The sequence below is a fragment of the Lepeophtheirus salmonis genome, chromosome 10, assembly GCF_016086655.4.
Source record: "Lepeophtheirus salmonis chromosome 10, UVic_Lsal_1.4, whole genome shotgun sequence".
Lineage (NCBI taxonomy): Eukaryota > Metazoa > Arthropoda > Copepoda > Siphonostomatoida > Caligidae > Lepeophtheirus > Lepeophtheirus salmonis.
Genome location: NC_052140.2, coordinates 4,847,978 through 4,867,249, shown reverse-complemented (window position 1 = coordinate 4,867,249; position 19,272 = coordinate 4,847,978). Strand labels below are relative to the sequence as shown.

The 19,272-nt window shown below is 30.7% G+C and overlaps 1 protein-coding gene across 1 annotated transcript in view; it reads right to left on the bottom strand.

The window, feature by feature from the left end:
* Positions 1–17,013, bottom strand: part of LOC121125239 (uncharacterized) — an 86,434-nt gene extending 69,421 nt beyond the window's left edge. The window contains exon 1 of the mRNA XM_040720389.2: positions 16,820–17,013. The gene's annotated coding sequence lies outside the window, so the exon portion shown is untranslated. The remainder of the gene's footprint in view (positions 1–16,819) is intronic.
* Positions 17,014–19,272: the final 2,259 nt, after the last annotated feature.

Sequence of the window (19,272 nt, the reverse complement as noted above, 5' to 3'; positions counted from 1 at the left end):
TGTTACTCTACCTTTTCCTTGAGCACACGTAACTACTCAATACTTATATCCATTCATATGTTATGTTTTGCCCTCAAGAATGTCTGAATATTAATAATAAGAGTTTGAGAAAAATAAAAGTAATTATTGGGATGACTTATGAGTAGAGATGTTTTTTTATAAGAGTGTGAGCGAGACATATGATACACCTGAATTAAGATCCTGCTTCCTGTTTTATGGAGGGAGAATATGACCTACTGCCGTAAAGAGGAGAACCTTCTATATTTAAAATAGCATTAGTACAGGGAAAGTATTATAATTATATTTAAATTCATATATAACTATTTTATTATTCATTTTTAAATCAATTTTCACCAAAGATAGGCGAGAATTCTTCTTTTAGAGGGAGATTAAATATTGAACAAAAAAGATTAAAGAGCACAGGCATCAACCATCCTCCTTTCCTTTTTTAATAGCTATACTTAGTTTTTTTCTTTACACACATCCCCTCTATACTCATGAGTGACGAGCATTTTTGTTTAAAGGAGAGCTCACTAATAAAAACAAACAAAATTCATTTTCTATACTTGTTTTTTATAAGAATAAGAGATCAATAATAAAAATAGTGCTCTTGTGATACATGCACACCCCTACAATATTTCATTAATACGACTATATTATTATTTCTTATATCAAAAATATTTATATGATTTACATCAGGGAGTTTATGATTTTTATACTGTGTGTTGTGTACCCTATAGTCACATTGGATGCTATATGCGCATTGCGCACCCCTACAATATTTCCTTAATAGGACTACATTATTATTTCTTAGATCGAACTATGTTTATTATTTACATCATGGATCCCTATATACAGTGCACAAAACAAAAATAACAATATATATATATATCAGATTTTATATATTAAACTAATTAGTAATATGTAATCAAAATTATGTTATTACACATTTTTATTTCCATAGTGTAGTCAAAAAGTTACTATTGCATTTGCAAGGCTAAGATTTTTTTCTCCCATTAATTATCTACTTTTCTCTCGTCCTTAAAATTAGCTACAAAATCTAGCCATTTCGTAAGGCTCATTTGATTTAGTATAAACTGACAGTAGTATCCGTCATTGTCCGGAGTTCATTCTTCAAATGGACTGGGTTACCATTTTAAATATCCCTTTTCTTTTCTTAACATGCCCAAAATGCAAACGATTTGTATCATTAGACATGACGTATCAAGTGAGACAAGGGAATTGACAGCTTACAAGAGAATACAGTGGGTATTTTTGTGCAATATACTTGTGTTATATAATAATTCACGTTTGTATATACATAGTTATCTCATCTATCATGTGACTTAGCATTTATGTACTTCCTCAAATGTTAATGATCTATTTTTGCTTTATGACGGGTTTTTTAGGAGCTCTACAGAAAAATAAATAATCATCAAAGATTGGAAAAACAAGGAACTCTTATTTATTTATACATTTGCCTTGTTAACATCATGTATGTATTTATGTAGCAACTAGAACGAAAATATTAACCAGATAAATAAGTATTATCATCCTGATGGACGAATGGAATATTATTGAATTGATTCAGGAGAATAAATATTAACTGTATTGTACAATAATTTTTTCACGATTGAAGAAGCAAACTCGTTTTTATCATCACAAATAGTTGTAATCAAAAAGAAACAAATCCCCCCAAAACAATAAGATGGGAAAAACTAATATTTTTTTTTTTTTTTTTAAATCGTCAAAGAAAATGGGACGACGATTTCTTATCTCGTGAAACAAATCAAAATATGTACAATTTGAATTCATGATTATATGTATTCATTAGTGGTGAGACTCAGTCCAAGACCGAACTCTTTTTTATTCGGTTCGGTCTTAAGTGCTATTTTACGGATTTACTAAAAACCAAAATTTAATCATTTTCAAATCCTTCCTCGTTTTTTTATGTCTCAGTATATCACGTCGTTTCCTTTATTGTATTAAACAACCTTTCCTACAGAAAGAAACAGACAAATTGGTAGTTAGCCAAATAAGTCAATAATACCAACTGCTATTTATCTCTTAAGTACTGTAAGATTATCATTGTCATATTATTTCTCTCCAATTTTTGGAAGAGAAAATGAATTACTTTTATAAAGAGAAGAACCTTCCACATTGAAAATAACATTAGTGCAAGAAAACTATTCTAATTATATTTAAATTCATATATATTAATTTTATTATTCATTTTTAGAACAATTTACAACAAAAATAGGGGATTATTTTTCTTTTAGAAGGAGATGTGAACACTCACACAACTTACTAAATATTGAACAAAAAAGAAGAAAGATCACACACATCAACCGTTTTCCTTTTTTTAATGGCTATACTTAGTTTTTTCTTTACACAAATCCCATTAGGAGCTATAATATAGGGTCCATAGTGTAAAAGCTTTTCTTGAGTTCATTATACACTAGCTTTCGAATACAAGAAAAAAAACCTCCGTAGTATGGTTGGAGGTTTGCAATTAATCCCTGTGAACCACGAATTCCCAGTAAGCATAAGTCATAAGCTTACGTTGATTACGTCCTTTTCTTTGTACATACCACTTGTTGCTACTAGGCATGAAACGTTTTAGAAAGATATTTGGATCGAATCTCTGTAGGGGAACATCTCAGAGCTGTTTGAGAAGGCTTGAGTATTTAGAGGAAGTAAAAGTTGTAACAAGGTTTCCGTAATGAGAAAAGATCATCAACGAGTATTCATTTTTTTCTAAATGAAAGGTTCTAAACAAGGAAGGTTCTTCATGATTGTTTGAATTAAAAAAAAAAAAAAATATTTGTTTTTCAAATCGATTCGGAGTCCTCATGATATGGAAAGTTATTCAATTCGAGTCGCAAGTGTTAAGTCCAAATGATAGTTACTTCGTTTTTTTACAGGTTTTTTTCCCCCCTTTTCAAATTCATCTGCTCCTTGGTTCAACTCTACACAGTCCTATGTATTTATATAAACTTTAAGCGTAAAATAAATTGTTTCGTTTCACAAAACATAAAACCACAAATTAATTCTGGCAATCGTTCCTCATTTCCGCTTCCCTATTCCCTCCCCCCCAACGAACGTTTTAAATGTATTATTTATACATATTATATTCTTAAAGAAATGAATGTAATGAGTGCAATTAATTCCTACCCCAAACGCATTATAATTAATGATTACCTCTTAGAAAACTGCTGATAATTTACTCACTGTTTGTATTTATTGTTGTGTATTTAAAGAGGCTAATGACGTTACTCGTTTAACAAATTTATTTATTTATTTCCTTCGGGTGGAACATTTCATTGGATTACCCATGTTATACTACATACTATATTTTACATGCTAAGATTTATCTGGCAGATTCCCGTTTTGGGGATATTTACACCAAGGAGAATCCCAAGAGAAAATTATATTTCGTTACTTCATAATTTGTACATTTTGGGCATGTCAAAAAAAAAAAACCAAATCTACACGGTAAACCTGATAAATTGAAGAATAATTGGAAGAAGAGCAACTTGGAAATCAGCTGTGATAAGGGAGATGGGAAGAAAGAAATTGTCAAGAATTACTATAATGTTCAACTTCAATTCCACTATGAGTACAATAAGGACTTTTGTGGCATAAGTATGACACAAATCCTCAAAGGATACTTTCCGTCATTTATAAGCCGCCCACACGAATATTCAAACAGGTTATGAATTATACATAATTGAATGTATTAGGGGAAGGAAAGTCACTACTCAGAAGTCGAATAATAATAACAACAGCTGAGGAAATGAAAATTAATTCTTCAGATTACCAATTCGAAAGAAAAAACGGGCCAGCTTAAAAATACACACGATGTACATCACTACTTATGTAACTAATTCAATACAAATTACAGGTTTTGAAGATTCATCTGAACAAGGAGTTTCTTTCATATAAGAAATCGTCGTCCCACTTTCCTATAAAAACTAATCTATGCTAAAAACTAGCACAAAATATATAACGTGTTTATGTAATATAGAGTATTATTTGAATTGAGATGAAGTTTTGAACGATTTATTCTGCAGTGCAAATGATGTGTATCTATCAAAAATAATCGGGAAAGAAGCAACTAACGTATGCATATTTAACTATCGTTGGGTTAACCATATTTTGCTTTCCTAAAAGAGATCACGTGGTAAGATCATTTTCCGTTTAAGGAGAAGGAAGGTTGATAATGTTTAAAATTAATACATTTTGATTTTCGTTTGTGTTTCCACAAACATTTCAGATTTTTGTCAAATAAGTCGATTATAATCTGTTAATCCTTTTAAAAACCGGACATTTAGATAAAGCCTCAAAACTCCCCGGACAAGTTGTAAAAAAGAAAAAGTGGTCATTGTGTTGTTAGAAATTCACATTCTATTGTAGGAAACACTGACTAATTTTTTAACCTTTGACAAATGTAACGGTAAGTATAGCTTAAAATATTTTAAAAATTATTATTCACAAGAGTTTCATTTTTGTGACAAACTTTGAATTCGCTCGATTTCGAGTTTTTGACATCTAGTTAAATTTGTTTTAGTAAAATACAAATTGGGGACGACCCAAAACTTGCAGTAGCATTTAATTACGATTTTAATCCTCGTTATTTGGATTACGAAGTAAAAACAAGTTTGTTTTTTTATCCCATGGCTCTAAGTGTAAAAATCTCGGAACAAAAAAAAAAGGCAAGGGGGGTGCCTTCTCCTCTATGCCAGTCTCAGTGACAAGAAAGCTACAGAGACCATCTGAAATCTCCATCCCGACTGCCTCATACACCAAAAAGTCCATTACAGCTCCATAAAGAAAACAAGAACCGAAACTTCTGCATTAACAATATGCCTTACTTCTGGCTTCCTTTCATGCGGCCCTCCTCCTCCACCCCTGACCTCAGCCCTCTTGACTTTACAGTTAAGGGTATCTTGGAGAAGAATGTCTGTTGCACCTCTTATCCAAATTTGGATACGCTCTGAGCTGCCATCATGGTACGCCATGAACACGGCCTTCATCGTTGAGAGCTGCCAATCTGTTCACCGTTGTTTCGAGGCTGTTATTGCTTTTGAAGGAGGGCATATTGTTCAAATAATATACCTCGATATAATATTTAAACATATCACAAAATGTTTTGTTTGTTTTTTTTTAACACAAATCACACTTTTCGTAATTTAGTCATGCTATTGTAAGTTTTGAGTTCCCAACTCTACACACAATTTTTGAAATCGAGTTTTTGAGAATTTCTGCATTGAATGTAATGTGTACTAACCTTTTTAATTTATTAACTATTTCTTTAATAGTCTATAGTTTTCTTAGAGTCCTTTTAAATTATAGTAAAAGTTTGGATGAACATTAATTAAATGCTTAGAGTTTGGATTATTCCAAATGAAATCTAATTTTTTTCAACAAAAATATTTATATATATATATATATATTCCGTGAGAGATTGAGCCATTATTTGAAAATGGTTAGCTTTTACAAAGTCGAGTTTTAATGGAGTTTGATTAATGATCGTATCCAAAACTTTTATTTCAAAAAGGGTTTTCTGAAATCTTCCTGACGGACAATTTCCGGAGTCATGAGAAGCCCTAGCCTACAAAATGGGAGATAACTTCATATACATGAAAAATATATCTAGAATGTTTCTGAATATAATTAATTAAAAAAGCTGTGATGGATGATTACTTAGAAAGTGTTTTGATTCGTAGTTTGAGACCGTAATCAGCTCTGATTATGACTTGTAATTATACGTATACAACATATATATATTATCTAAGTACCTATATGATTATAATATGACCACGAACAAAGACGAAATGACATATGGCTATCAAATTACGTAGACTCACGATAATGGAGTCTTTATTATCATTATGTTGTTTTATTTCATTTGTGCCCTCACATTGGACTCTTTATTTTGTCAGATATTTGGTCTATCATGCATCAAACTACCTATGCCTACCCATGGAATAATCATGCAGAATTTGTATTTCCACATGAAAGGGAAAATGAATCAACGTCTTTTTTTAGTTCATTCTTTCAAGAGGGAAAATAAAGAAAAATAAGGTAAGCTGCGTGCGCAATTATTACATTTTTCTAAAACTCAATGGCCTATATAAACTTGGGATAAATGTTGAAATTAAATAGAGTTTAAGAAGAAAAAAAAAACAGAACTTGTGCAAGTACTAGTTGATTCGTTATATATTAGTACATTGTTTACATGGCTCTCAAGCCTCATGCAATTGATGATAGACTCACACATTTCCAATAAGTTTTACACTCTCACACCCAGCATTGTATTTCTTGGTCATCCTCAATAAAGAATATTCAAAATACCTTATTCAAAATACTATGTTTCAAATTGAAGTTAGTCATCCTCTGTCATAAAGGCCCCAAAATAAGCCACAAGTCCCGTTTAGTACTTAATCTGAAGTAAAGTTTTGTTTACATGCTTTGTTATTCATTTATTAGAACTTATTATTAAACTAGAGAACACAGTTGAATGAGGTCATAATACGTAGTAAGATTAAAAACAGACGTGGAAATTATTTCAAAACTTGGGAACACTATAGTTATTATTTAAAATTATATTCAAATAACTCATAGAATGAAACAGAATAAACAGAGTTGTATAACTGTCATTTAAAAAACCACAAATTTTTCCACAAATAAATTAATTAGTTTTCAAATTCCAAAATATACAACTTGACAATAGAATGAAACAAATTGCGAGTGTGCTCACTCACTTCAACAATATTAAAAATCCACCCTTTACTTAGAGTTGTAGAACAACAACTGTCTTACATATAAAAAAACGACAAATTACATGGTAACCCTAATAATTTGAAGAAGATTTGGAAGTAGAGCAAATTACCTGTCATAAAGTTTGATTACCACCTATGAGAGAAAAGGTATAAACACAAGTCCCACTCTTCATCAAACAAGGACATTGATCCTCAATTCTAATCCAAGTCCAACTCCAAAACAAATGACCAATGTTACACAATCATGATTGCACTTTATAATTAGAAGTTAAGCTTCAATACTTTGTTAGAAGAACCACCTATTTGTGTTACATTAGTTGGGGGTCTTTGAGGGTGCCTGTAACTCATTTTTTTAAATTTACAACCTGGGAGTAGTTTTATAAAATGTTCATTCATTTTCAGTAATTAAGACTTCCCGAGTTTCGAAACGTAACAAAAGGGAAGCATATTTTATTTTTCTAATTTGCTATCAATAATAAAGAACAGAAAATGAAACTTAAATGTTAAAATGATTGGAAATTATAAAAAATCCCAAATCAATTAATATATCTATTGAAGGTTAAACTTAACTATCTTTCAGTTATACCAATAAACATTATAATTTTCTAAAATTAGTTATCGATAATGCTACTGAGTCAACTTCCCACCCCCAACCCCCATCGATAGGTAAGTTGACACAAAAAATTGCCATCATGAAAAGTAAAATGACAACTTCTGCAGAATAAACTATTCAAATATCTTAATAACACGTCTACAAGCTGAATAATATGCCAAAAAGTAGATTTTTGTATCAACTACGGTAACGTCCAATCCTTTTTTAAGCAAAGGTGCTGTTGCAATCTAAATTATAAAATATCTAAATATATAAGTAATACACATTTATACTTAATATATTTAATATTAATTTCTTTTTGCTTCATCAAGAAAAACAAAATTTATTTAATTAAGACGAAACATACAAAAAAAATTGTTTCGTTTCGTCTCAAAATCGTCATATAAATATAATATTTCAAAGACATATTTGAGTCAATTATTGCCTTATTATTCCAATTTTTGGGATTTGTTAAGACACCTAAGAATAAATACTATAGTTTAAAACCTTTATTTGGTTTAAAAAACATATATTGGCCCTGATATGGCCCATTTCAACCATTAAATTTATATATATCTCCTTCTTATTATTGGTAAAATTATTTTCGGATACTTAAAGTGCAATTCATGGTGCTTCCAAAGGTCAATAAGAAAAATTTGTTGATAGTCATAGCTGAGGAAATTAAACCAGTTAAAATTTCAACCCATTGACTCTTGGTTTTCCCTCTCAGAAAGGTGCATTTTTTTACTATAACGTAATAAAGACCATTCTTCGATAAAAGCATTATGATCTAAGAATTAGAATTATAAATGAGAGGCAATTCTCAAGTACCCATGTTCAGGTACAGGTCCAGAAGTAACTAATTATATATTATAAATAAGTGATAAATGATATATAATTCTTTTCTCAATGATCAATTAGATACAGTCCCATTATTATAATATGACTGGAAGTAGTTGAAAAGTACCAATATATATATATTAATGACGAGGGAGCCTCTTGAGAAATTATGATAAAAAATTCACTTTAAAAAAAAAAGATTTTATGATGACTATGATTTCAAATACGTCAACATCTGTTACGGGCTTTTAATTTTTATTACAAGTTGTATTTCTTATAGACAGGGTGACAAGGTAAATCCGAAATAACTTTAACGGCTAATTATGAGAATTTTACAGGTTATGTGATAAAAATTTACTACTTGTTACAAGCTAAATGTATTAGCTGTCGAATTTAATAACATATTTTTGAGTATCTTGTCATTCAAGCATGGAAATAGTCAGGAGAATTTCCATCGTCGAAGCTTGCCGTGCGGGACACTCTGTACAGGAGATCCTTTCCTTCTCCAAATATCCCAAATCCACAGTTTAGGACGTGATTAAGGCCTTTAATGAGGAAGGAAAGACTAAGAGAGCAGCTCATTCAATAAAATCTGATAAAATCCAGACTAAAAGGTTCGTAGCTGGCTTAAAACGATCAATTGACACTCATGCAGATACACCAATTGCTAGGCGGGCCAAGGATTGCAACATGAGCAAAGGGACCATCAAAAATGCTATCAGGATTGACCTGCATTTCTTTACTAGGGCCAGAGCCTCAAAGCATCTATTCACATTGCAGAATAAGGTAGACAGAATGAGCAAAGGCAAGATTTTTATTAACCAAATGGAGAGGAAAGGTGGTTACGTGCGTATTTTTTTTTTTTTTTTTTTGTGTTTTTCGGACAAGAAAGTCTTCAACATTGACGCCAAGAATAAACGTAAAAAAGATAGATGGATCCGTCCGGACCCTCATGAGGTCCAACTAGTCATGAAAACAAAGAATCTAGCTTCGGTTATGGTCCTGATGGTCATCAGCATGGAGGGACAAATTCTTCCAAAAGGACCAGAAGGTGAACAAGGAGGTCTACAAGGAGATAGTCATCCCATGGATGAATTAAGTCACTGAGGGGAAGCCATATACTTTCCAGCAAGACTCAGGACCTGCTCATAAGACCAAGATTGTATAAGAGTTCTTTGTACAAAATGTGCCAGATTTAGGACCTCCATTTTATTGGCTAGCCACAGACCGGACCTAAATTCCCGTAGTTTTTACCTGTGGGGTAGGGTAGAGAGGATTGCCTGCAAGAATAATTATGCCTCAGTTGAGGCCTTGAAGGTCACATTGTTCACCTTTTTAAAACACATATGATGTCATTATACTGTGTCTCAATTAGAAAACACATATGACTTCATAAACAATTTATATGTAAAATCAGTCAGAACCGAATTTTAAATAAGATTGATTTTTTTCGGGACCAAACTTGACGAATTTTTTTCTTTTGTATCATTGTAGCGCGAATTTTCTCTTGAACCGATATAGACTAAATTTTGTCTTTGGACTGAATTAGTTCGCTACAACAAAACTCATAATGGTCTGAGACAGGTTTAGGATTTCCAGACCGAAACACAACAGTAATAATAAGTTGTTTTTTTTCAATAGATCAAAATAAAATGATGGTATCAATTAATAGTTAGTTATAAAAATGAAAAAAATTCACATGAAGCAATGCATTTGAAGACAAAGAAATTACAACTTCTACAATTTGCTTATACAAGTTGTAACATGTACATATATCGCAACTTGTACAGAATATTGATAAAATATGATCAAAATAATTTTTTAAAATTACTTTTCAATGTGAAAAATAAATAAGAAGAAGTTTAATAAGAATACATAATATAAGCTGCTTGAATTTTCAAGGACTAATTCTTTCATGGTTTGGTTTTTTAAAAATAATACTAGTAACACCAAATACGTATTACGAATTAAAAATATACTCCTTTGGCAAGGGAAAGGGAAAAATGGTTCATCAATACTTATTAAGGGTTTAATATTTTGAATTAATTATTCATTTTTAAGGCTTTTTCGTAATTACAAGGATATATTTACTTATTTTACCATCACTTCAAGGAATTCTCATGTAACAGACCTTATAAGGAGTCGTACCCAAGTCGAATTAAATTGAACACTTCCAGCTCAACTCGGACTTGAAGTGGAAAGACTCTATAATGCGTCTACTAATCTTAAACTGGTGTTGGTTTCGAGTGACAATAATCATTCATTGGTAGCTGAATCCAAATATGGTTGGAGTTCCAATAGATTAAGAAACCGGGCCGGCCCTCTAGAAGAGAATACATAAAACACGGTGTTATCTCACAAACACAAAAATATATACTGCTTTTTGTTGTCAGCTGTGAATTTTTCTAGGTTTTTAAATCTTATCAGTATTCTTATCGTTGATTGGTTCAATTTGAATTAGCTCTAGTGAAGCTGTGAACAATTATAAGCAATTATTGACTAATAATTTTATAATTGGGAAGAATTGTCTAACTACAAACTGATTTTGAGCCTTTTTTTCTGTTTGTTCTTCTTTTTATGAAAAGGTTGCAAGATTTAATACATATAAGATTGTGAGAGGACTCACAGCTTATAAGGAGTCGTAGACGAGTAGGACTAAAGTATAATTAAACTGAACACATAGTACTCAACTCGGACTATTACATGTGAAAAGACTGAACAATTCGTATTACTTACTAGTACCCAGTTCGAAATATAATATTGATTTACTGAATTAGAACGGTGTTGGGGTTTGAATAGCTTATGTAACCGATCCAAGCGGACCCCCCTCTACGTGAAGGACCATAGAGAGTTTCATACAATTATACAGATTATAAGAAAATAATAACTCTTTTTACCATCATTTCAAGGAAGATAACACTGCTCAATGCAAAAGCTTGTAAGGAGACGTACTCGAGTTGAATTGTAGTCTAATTAAATTGAATTCTTCAAACTAGTGTTATCAAAATACCAATACTTTCCGACTGGTTTCGGTCTCAGATTAGATACCAGTATTTTGGTACTTTTTGATAGTTTGTTGTGTAAAAATATAGAACAAACATTTAGTTAAGGGCAACTCAAATGTACTCAAAGGTGTTCCCAAGTTTGTTTGTTTTTGTTTTGCTTTATGTAGAGACTATTTCATAAATGTGATGACTTTTTTATAGAATAGAACTAACATTCTTATAATTTTTTTTATAAAGATCAGTTTGGTTCGAAGTTGGGATGTTCTTCAGAAAGTTGGGTGTAAAGAGCTAATGATTTTTATGACGTGGTCGTAATGCAAGTACCGGTTTCAATACCAACTTACTATAGTCAATACGCAGGTACCCTAAAGTACTTGTATACCGAAAAACACCCCTTCAAATACGGGGTGGGGTTTTAATTTATGAAAATAACCAAATTAAAATATAGCCCAACTTTTTGTGTGCAAGAGCATCTTCTAAGCACTCTAAAAAATTTAATTTGTTCATTTTCTCAAGTCATGTGTACACAAGAATATAATCCTTATTTTTCATTTTGAAGAAAAAAAAATGTAGTCCAACAAAATAATTCGGATACCCCAACAATCAAAACCACCTTTGACCTTTTATATGACCTTAAAACAGTACTTTATAAAATTAAAATGCTATATAATATTGCTTTAAGCATAAAACGGATTTAATGAATACAACATTTGCGAGTTTCTTCTTATTTCTTTGAAATGAGATTAAAAAATACGCATTTATGGGTGAAAAAGTAATTATGGTGTAGGGGGGAGGGCGGGGAAAAAATCCAGAGTGCTTAAAAGATTCTCTTGCATCCGAAAAGTAAGACTAAAATTCAACTTGATTTTAACACACACTCTACTTCTTCAAATTCAATTCGGACTAGTTGAGAAAAGGGTCAACAATTCGAGTCTGAATATAAGTATTATTGATTAATTTATTATGAATGCTCCTAACTCACAAATATCCTTAATTTCAAACTATTTAATAAATATGTATAAGTATTTAACCCTATAACGACCACTAGATATTGCATGGCCTGCATTTTCTAATATTTTAAATTACAATCCTTGCCCATTTTTAGGAATAAAAATGTTTATACTGTTTGTTAAAAATAATTGTTAATATTAATACTAAAATTTGTATGTATAAAAATGTGTAAGGAGATCAATTTTAGCTGAAATTTGTTGTTTAAAAAAAGTGAAGGATTTTATCAATATAACATCTTTAAAATCAGATTGAAATTAGAATCTTTACAGTAACAAAAAAATATTTTTTTTAAATCAGTAAACATCGAAGATTTTTGAATTTTTTTAAATCGAGATTTTTTTTTTCCCCTTAAAAATAGAGATTTTTTTTTCAAAGTAATTGACTGTTTGTTTTTGATTTTCATCAAATAAGACCTATAAAATTAGATTTTTAATTTAAAAACGAATAGTTTTAGCACTTTTTCGATGAGGTAATTCATTTACAACCACACTGGAATACCATAAGTTAAAAATTCACATTTTTTTATGTTTAAAGATCCATTGATTAAATATTAGTATATTAACAATTGTATACATCAAATTTTGAGCCAAAAAATTGCTAACCTGCTCAAATGGAGACAGATTCCAAAGCCCAAGTCTCGAATATGATAGTCATGGCGTTTTAGTATTAAGCGCCATTCATATGATTGTATATTGATTATCACTATGCAACAAAATGCAGGCTTTGGAATGCCTGCGGCTAAAACCCACGTTTATTATTGTTATTAAGCAAAGAGAAAACAAAAATATGTAATCTAAACTTGTGTTACAATGTTTCGAAATTAAATATGATTTAGTCAATTCTTTGACTAAATCTAAGAACTAATTGATATTTTAGAGACAGGAAAATTTCAGAAATTAAGAAGAAATAAATCAATTAATTTAAATGTAAATACATCTTATCAAAATACATTGCCTATGAAACATATTCAAAATTGGGGTTAATCATCCCCAATCAGTAAAATTACATATTACTATTAATCAAATAATCGATTTAATTTTGGAAAATTTTCAAGCAGCCTAATATTGATTATTTATTAAATATTCCTTAAGAAAAGTTAAACCGAAAAAATCAATCGAAATTGAACTTTTTTTTAACAGCTAAACTTTGGAAGTTGTAATACAAGATTCAGTCTTTAGTTTAAGCAATAATATAAAGCAATTGAAAAAAAATATTAGCTTCCAAATATGATCCTTAATTTGTAGGAACTGTATTCAACATAAATTAATAATTAATTTATCGTTTGATTAGTTGAATGTAAATTTTCATTTATATAGTGATTTCATTTCAAAATATGGCTTTGAATCAAAATTATACTCTAAAAAAGAGCTTTAAAAGCCCAACCTACGGCGATTGAAAATTTTAAGGGTAATTTTTGTGTTCTATGACTTAAATAATAATAATAAATATAAATTTTAGCCGGGAGGTAAAAATGCTGTTGCATAGTGTTATGATCGAACTAAAACTGATGAGGACTGATACTTTGACTCGAGCTGCACTTAAGGATAACTCGATTCAAATTCAAATGGAAAATACTTTGCGAACTAAATGGTCTCAAGAAGCCCTAATGCTTAATACATGATCTGGACTATTAAAAAAATCAGCTTTGATTCTTGGATCACACATGGAGGAGATGGTCACTTTATGCAAATATTCAAATATTTCATGGTTAAACTAAATACATAATACATTGTACTGAAGATGTTATCACTCCCAAAATTAGCCCATTAAGAAGCAATCTTCTCTTTTTTCCCGATTTGTCTTTGATTTACATATAACATATAATTTTATTTTTCAAATGTTTTGTTTGAAGGGGACTAATCTAAAAATTAGGGCCTTTGCAATCTCTTTACTTGCAAAATATATATATATTATTTCCATTTTTTCTTTAATATGATTGCAAATTGTGGTTAATATGATATCAGATATTATTGTGATATTTTTGTATCAAATATTAAGTCTATTAATGTTTGAGGAATATGCATTAGGAAACTTGATCAAGGAGTCCAGTCAAGCGAATAAAATATATGTTGTGTACAAGTTGTACTGTCTTCCAAAGTTACCACTTAAAAAGTATTATTTAATTAGAACATTGGTCATTCTAATTACCAACTATACATTGACATTATCATTTAATTTGGATCTATTCAAATTACGCATTTATTATGTATTTATGAGTAACTTTCTAATGTATCACCAGAATACTTATATTTTTGTAATTCGTATTTAAATCGTCCAAAATTACTTGGCATTAAGATATCAATCATCCATTGAATATTCAACTACTGCACTATTCTTAGGCGAAGTACTGTACATTTTTAATTTAAAACTATTAATCTCATTTTTTGGTAGCAGCTTGTACAAATTACAACTCCTGCAGACATCGCGGCTTGAACATAGCATATATACAGGTAAGGAAAACTGAAAAAGAGACGACTTTCTTGCGAGTGATCTTTTAAACCAGGTTTGATATTTTGGAACAATTCAAAAGTTGAAATTAGTTAATATAATAATACAATCAAAGATACGATTTACTCCTTGATAGACATGGAATAAAAATCAATCATTTATGTGCATGAATTCATATTTTATTTATTGAATTATCAAGATAGATATGGTCTATAAGTCTATAGCCGCTCTTTCTTTTCTACTCAACAGTCCATTTAAGTTTAAAAAAGAAAACGTTAAAAGCAGGTTCATCTGTGAATCTAGATAATAGTTATCCATGTAGCCTCTGGCTGAGGAGTGCAGAGATACGCTTAACACAGTTATTTTATGAAAGGAAATTTCTACAGGGAACTGGATATAGCCCCTTAGTATGTTTACCATTGAATGTTGTGTTCAAGTTGCGATGTCTGTACAATTTGCAATTAATGATGGCTGGTACACCTCTAGTCTTACCGAGGAACTTGCGCATTGAGAATGGTATTATACTAAATTCTCAGAGAAACATGTACTTGCAGTGCGATTAAATAATAAAAAATATTCCGTAGATTTTCAGAGTAAAAATTTTTTTTCTTTATGGAACAAAGTATAAATTTAAATTGTACTTTACAACGTTATCGAATTTCTGAACTACTCCATTCTCTTGGATGGGATAGCTTCCCAATCTTCAAACAATAATTATGTGGACGCACCAGTTTGTGTATGTGAAGTGTTCTGAATTACATTTTGTTTTTTATTTTTAATTGAAAAAGTATCGAAGAGTTTCGAAATATTGATACAAATGTTGATATTTCTACCGGTACAAAAATATTGACACCGTCACAACCCTAGTTGTAACTTATATAAACGTTAAATAGGCTGTAAAAGTTGCAATTTCTTCGTCTTAAATTGCCTTATAAGTCAATTTAATTACCAACTCGTGGGGTGAGTGCCCAATTGTCGTACATCGAATATTTAATTTATAGAGTTAAGCATGGAAACTCCATTCTTTGAGTATGAATAATAGTGTTTTCCAATTTTTTACAAATAAATGTATCCAAGAAGTTCAGTTAAACAGTCTTTAAATATTATAATTTTCGGATAAAAAATTAGGCATTAACACTAATATTTATGATTTTGAGTTACGGCAATTTGGGACTCAATCTTTGAAGCTATCATATAATTTGGATCCATTCAAATTAAGGATTTAATATGTTCTACTTAGGAGTAATATAAATTTGGGCATTCGAGCCTTATAACCTGCCATTTAATACGTCTTAAGGATTAATTTTCACAAAATGATCAAAAATTACAACCTTAATCATCATCGATGGAACATTCAAGTATTGCATTAGTCTCATCACAAGTACCAGAAAAAGGGACTCGAACTACTGAATTGCAACTCGACATGGACTCAAGTCCATATTTTGTTTACATACAACTCGATTTGATCACACAATAAAAGTCTCTAAATATGACTTAGACTTAAAAACTAAGACTCTGTACTCAACTTGAACTCGATGTAAATGTACATTGTTCATGTGAGCAAAGGCATGAAACTGGACTTTTAATTGCCGCGTATCCAGATTTTTCCCCCTCTGACAAATGCTCAAAATTATTTATTTAAAATGATTCAACTTGTACATTCTGATTATACAAGTTACAACATGTACACGACATATATAAATTAGTCAATTATAAACCCTGAAATGAGGATGATATTACAAAAAATGAATCGTCATTGAGGAGCAGTGTAAATTGTTTCATCATTTTTTTAAAGAAAAACAGAATGATTTTTTTTGCCCAGACAGTATTAATTACTTTTCAAATTCCAAAATATACAACTCCAATTTTTTCAAGAGTTGAGCTTTGCAGGTGTAGTATTTCAAAAACACATGATTTAATCAAATTGAATGCAAGGAAGTCTTCAAGTATCAAACAACAAGAACAAATCTCATGCAATTTGAAAAAAAATATCATCCCCAACTTTCAAATATACCAAAAACCTAATAATGATTTGAATATATTGAAATTCAATTTACAGTTTGTGAACTTGTGGTTGATTTTATATTAACTTAAGTCGTTTAAAGGATTTGAAAGATGGTAAAAACGAGAGAGCTTACCCTGTGTCATTTCCGTTTGAAAAAGGATTCTTTGCACATTCAGAGCAATATTTTGTTTTGATGTTATTTTATCTCTGTGATTTTATTAATGATTGATACAATTTCTCAGTAAAAGAGGTCCAAAAATTTACTCAAGTTTCTAAGAAAATGTCTTCCTTAATTCTATATATCATCCCAATACGATGAAGGGAACTAAAGACTTGCGGACGAAAAATAAAAAACAATGACGGCGACTTTTTAAGGGGGGGAGATCTACGAAGGCGCAAAAGGGGGGAGTGAAAGCTTTCTTTCTTTTTCTTCCTCATCTGACGGCTTTTTATTTTATTTCACTCACATACATATGTATAAAAATTTCTTTGCATAAAAATTAAAACGATTTCCGATTTTTAAATCAAATTATTATTCATAATAAATGTCTACAGTGTAGGGATTTTAAATACAGAACAATTTTAAACCAAAATATCTTGGTAATCCTGAGATCTATGTTTATGAAAATGTACTGATCAGGTTCAACTGACTAGACTGCGAAAGAAAAATACAAAATCTTTGAGATATTATCCGCTGTGCGGGCTTTATAATGTACCTCCGTGCCAGATGAACGTCCAACGATGCAAATATCTCCATAGATAATGTTACTAGAGAGCTTAAACTAATGTTAACAGATCTGGTGTTATACTTAAATTTTAAATGGATACAGGTTGTACAAATTGGGTAATTGGAACCTGATTTATTCCGGAAAACCTAACAGTTTAAAGACCTTTATGTTTGGGGCAAAGTAAATGTGACCACTACCTACCCAGATCTGAGCCCCTGGTACTACTATGTGTAGGCCGTCTTGGAGAGAGAGTCCAATAAACGTGCACATAACACAGTTGACTCCTTGTAGGCTTCCATTCTTAAGGCAGTGGCCAACAATCGAAAGCGTTACTCATCAAGGCCTGCGTCTGGTTTAAGGCCAGGTTGGAGATGGTTCATTTTCAGTGATTTACTTCACTATGGACCCATACATGTAAGAGCAAAATATTTATGAATCGCTTGATTAATTTTGAAATAAATTGAAACAATACATTATCCTTAAATTTTGCGGATTTAAGATCCTATCTTTTATATTTGAGTGCTTGGATATTCCGTGGGCAGTGTAAAAAAAGACAATTGGTTTGTATGTAATTTTTGTGTTATTCCAAAAGAAAGATTTATTCATACGTGATCAACGTACTGATAATGGTTTGATTATGATTTTATTAGTATTATTGACTTGAATGATAATATATTATAATTGAATCTGTCAAGGTTGATGTGTGTATATAGTTTATAATGTGTAGATTAATCTACATGGAATATTATTTTATTTTTTTTTTTTTTTTAACATTACGGTTAGAAAAAGATAAAGAGTTAGGTATATTATCTGTTTCGACTACAAATCAAAATTGTGAAAAGTGTCGAAATGTTTGTGAATGTAAAAACTACGCCTGAGAGAATATCATAAAACTATGATAACTTTGAGAGACGCCAATATTAGCTGACAGATTTCCATATTGTATTAAAATATATATACCCTTTGTTATGCAAAAAACAACAACAAAAAATTAACAATTTGGAGAGTGTTTGAGAAGTGAGCGGGTTAGCTGTCATGGCGTTTCATTAGATTAACTACAAGTAGTTATGAGAGGAAGGAAATAATAAATAAAAAAACACTCCGTAACTATCAAGAACGTAGGAGGGAGTTTCTCAATTTTCTCTGAGGCAAGAAGGGCTAATTACTGGTGATGAAAATCAGTTTTATTTTTTAGCTCTCCCTGGTTTTTTCTTTTTAGGTTGGCAGACTGAAGAGTGAATTTTCTTTTCCTTGCTGTTGTCATTATTATTTAACTTCTTGGAAATGAACTTCCTTTTCCACTACATACAACATATTATTGATATATACGAAACCAAATTGAACATTTGTGTGGTCTCATCCAAGAAAGAGAGTAACCCTGAGAATGTGTTGTGCAGCTATAATTGTAACTCCTTGTTGGACTCAGTGTAGAATTGAGAATCTACACCATTCTCTTCCTCCTCTTCACAGCTGTTTCTGGCTAAGCTGTGCTCCTTCAAAACATTATTCAAATTGTCAGGGTTATATGTTGATTTTTGGTATCTTTTATTTAACATGACCAAAATGTTCCCCAGGCAATCATTATTGTTATTTTCACACGCAATTACTTTATACTTAGATGTCTTTTCCTCAATAATTAACATGAATAATTAGAGTTCAATAAAATATGACTTGTCGGTATGCTAAAAATAAAAAAATCAACATGGTAATCCTAACAATTTGATGAAAAATGATTTGGAAAAGAGCAGCTTAGATTCATTATATTAGATACAAGTACGTAGAAGATGAAGTAAGTAAACACAAATCCGAATCTTTATGTATCAAAAACATGAGTATAGGGCGGGAATTACTCTAATGT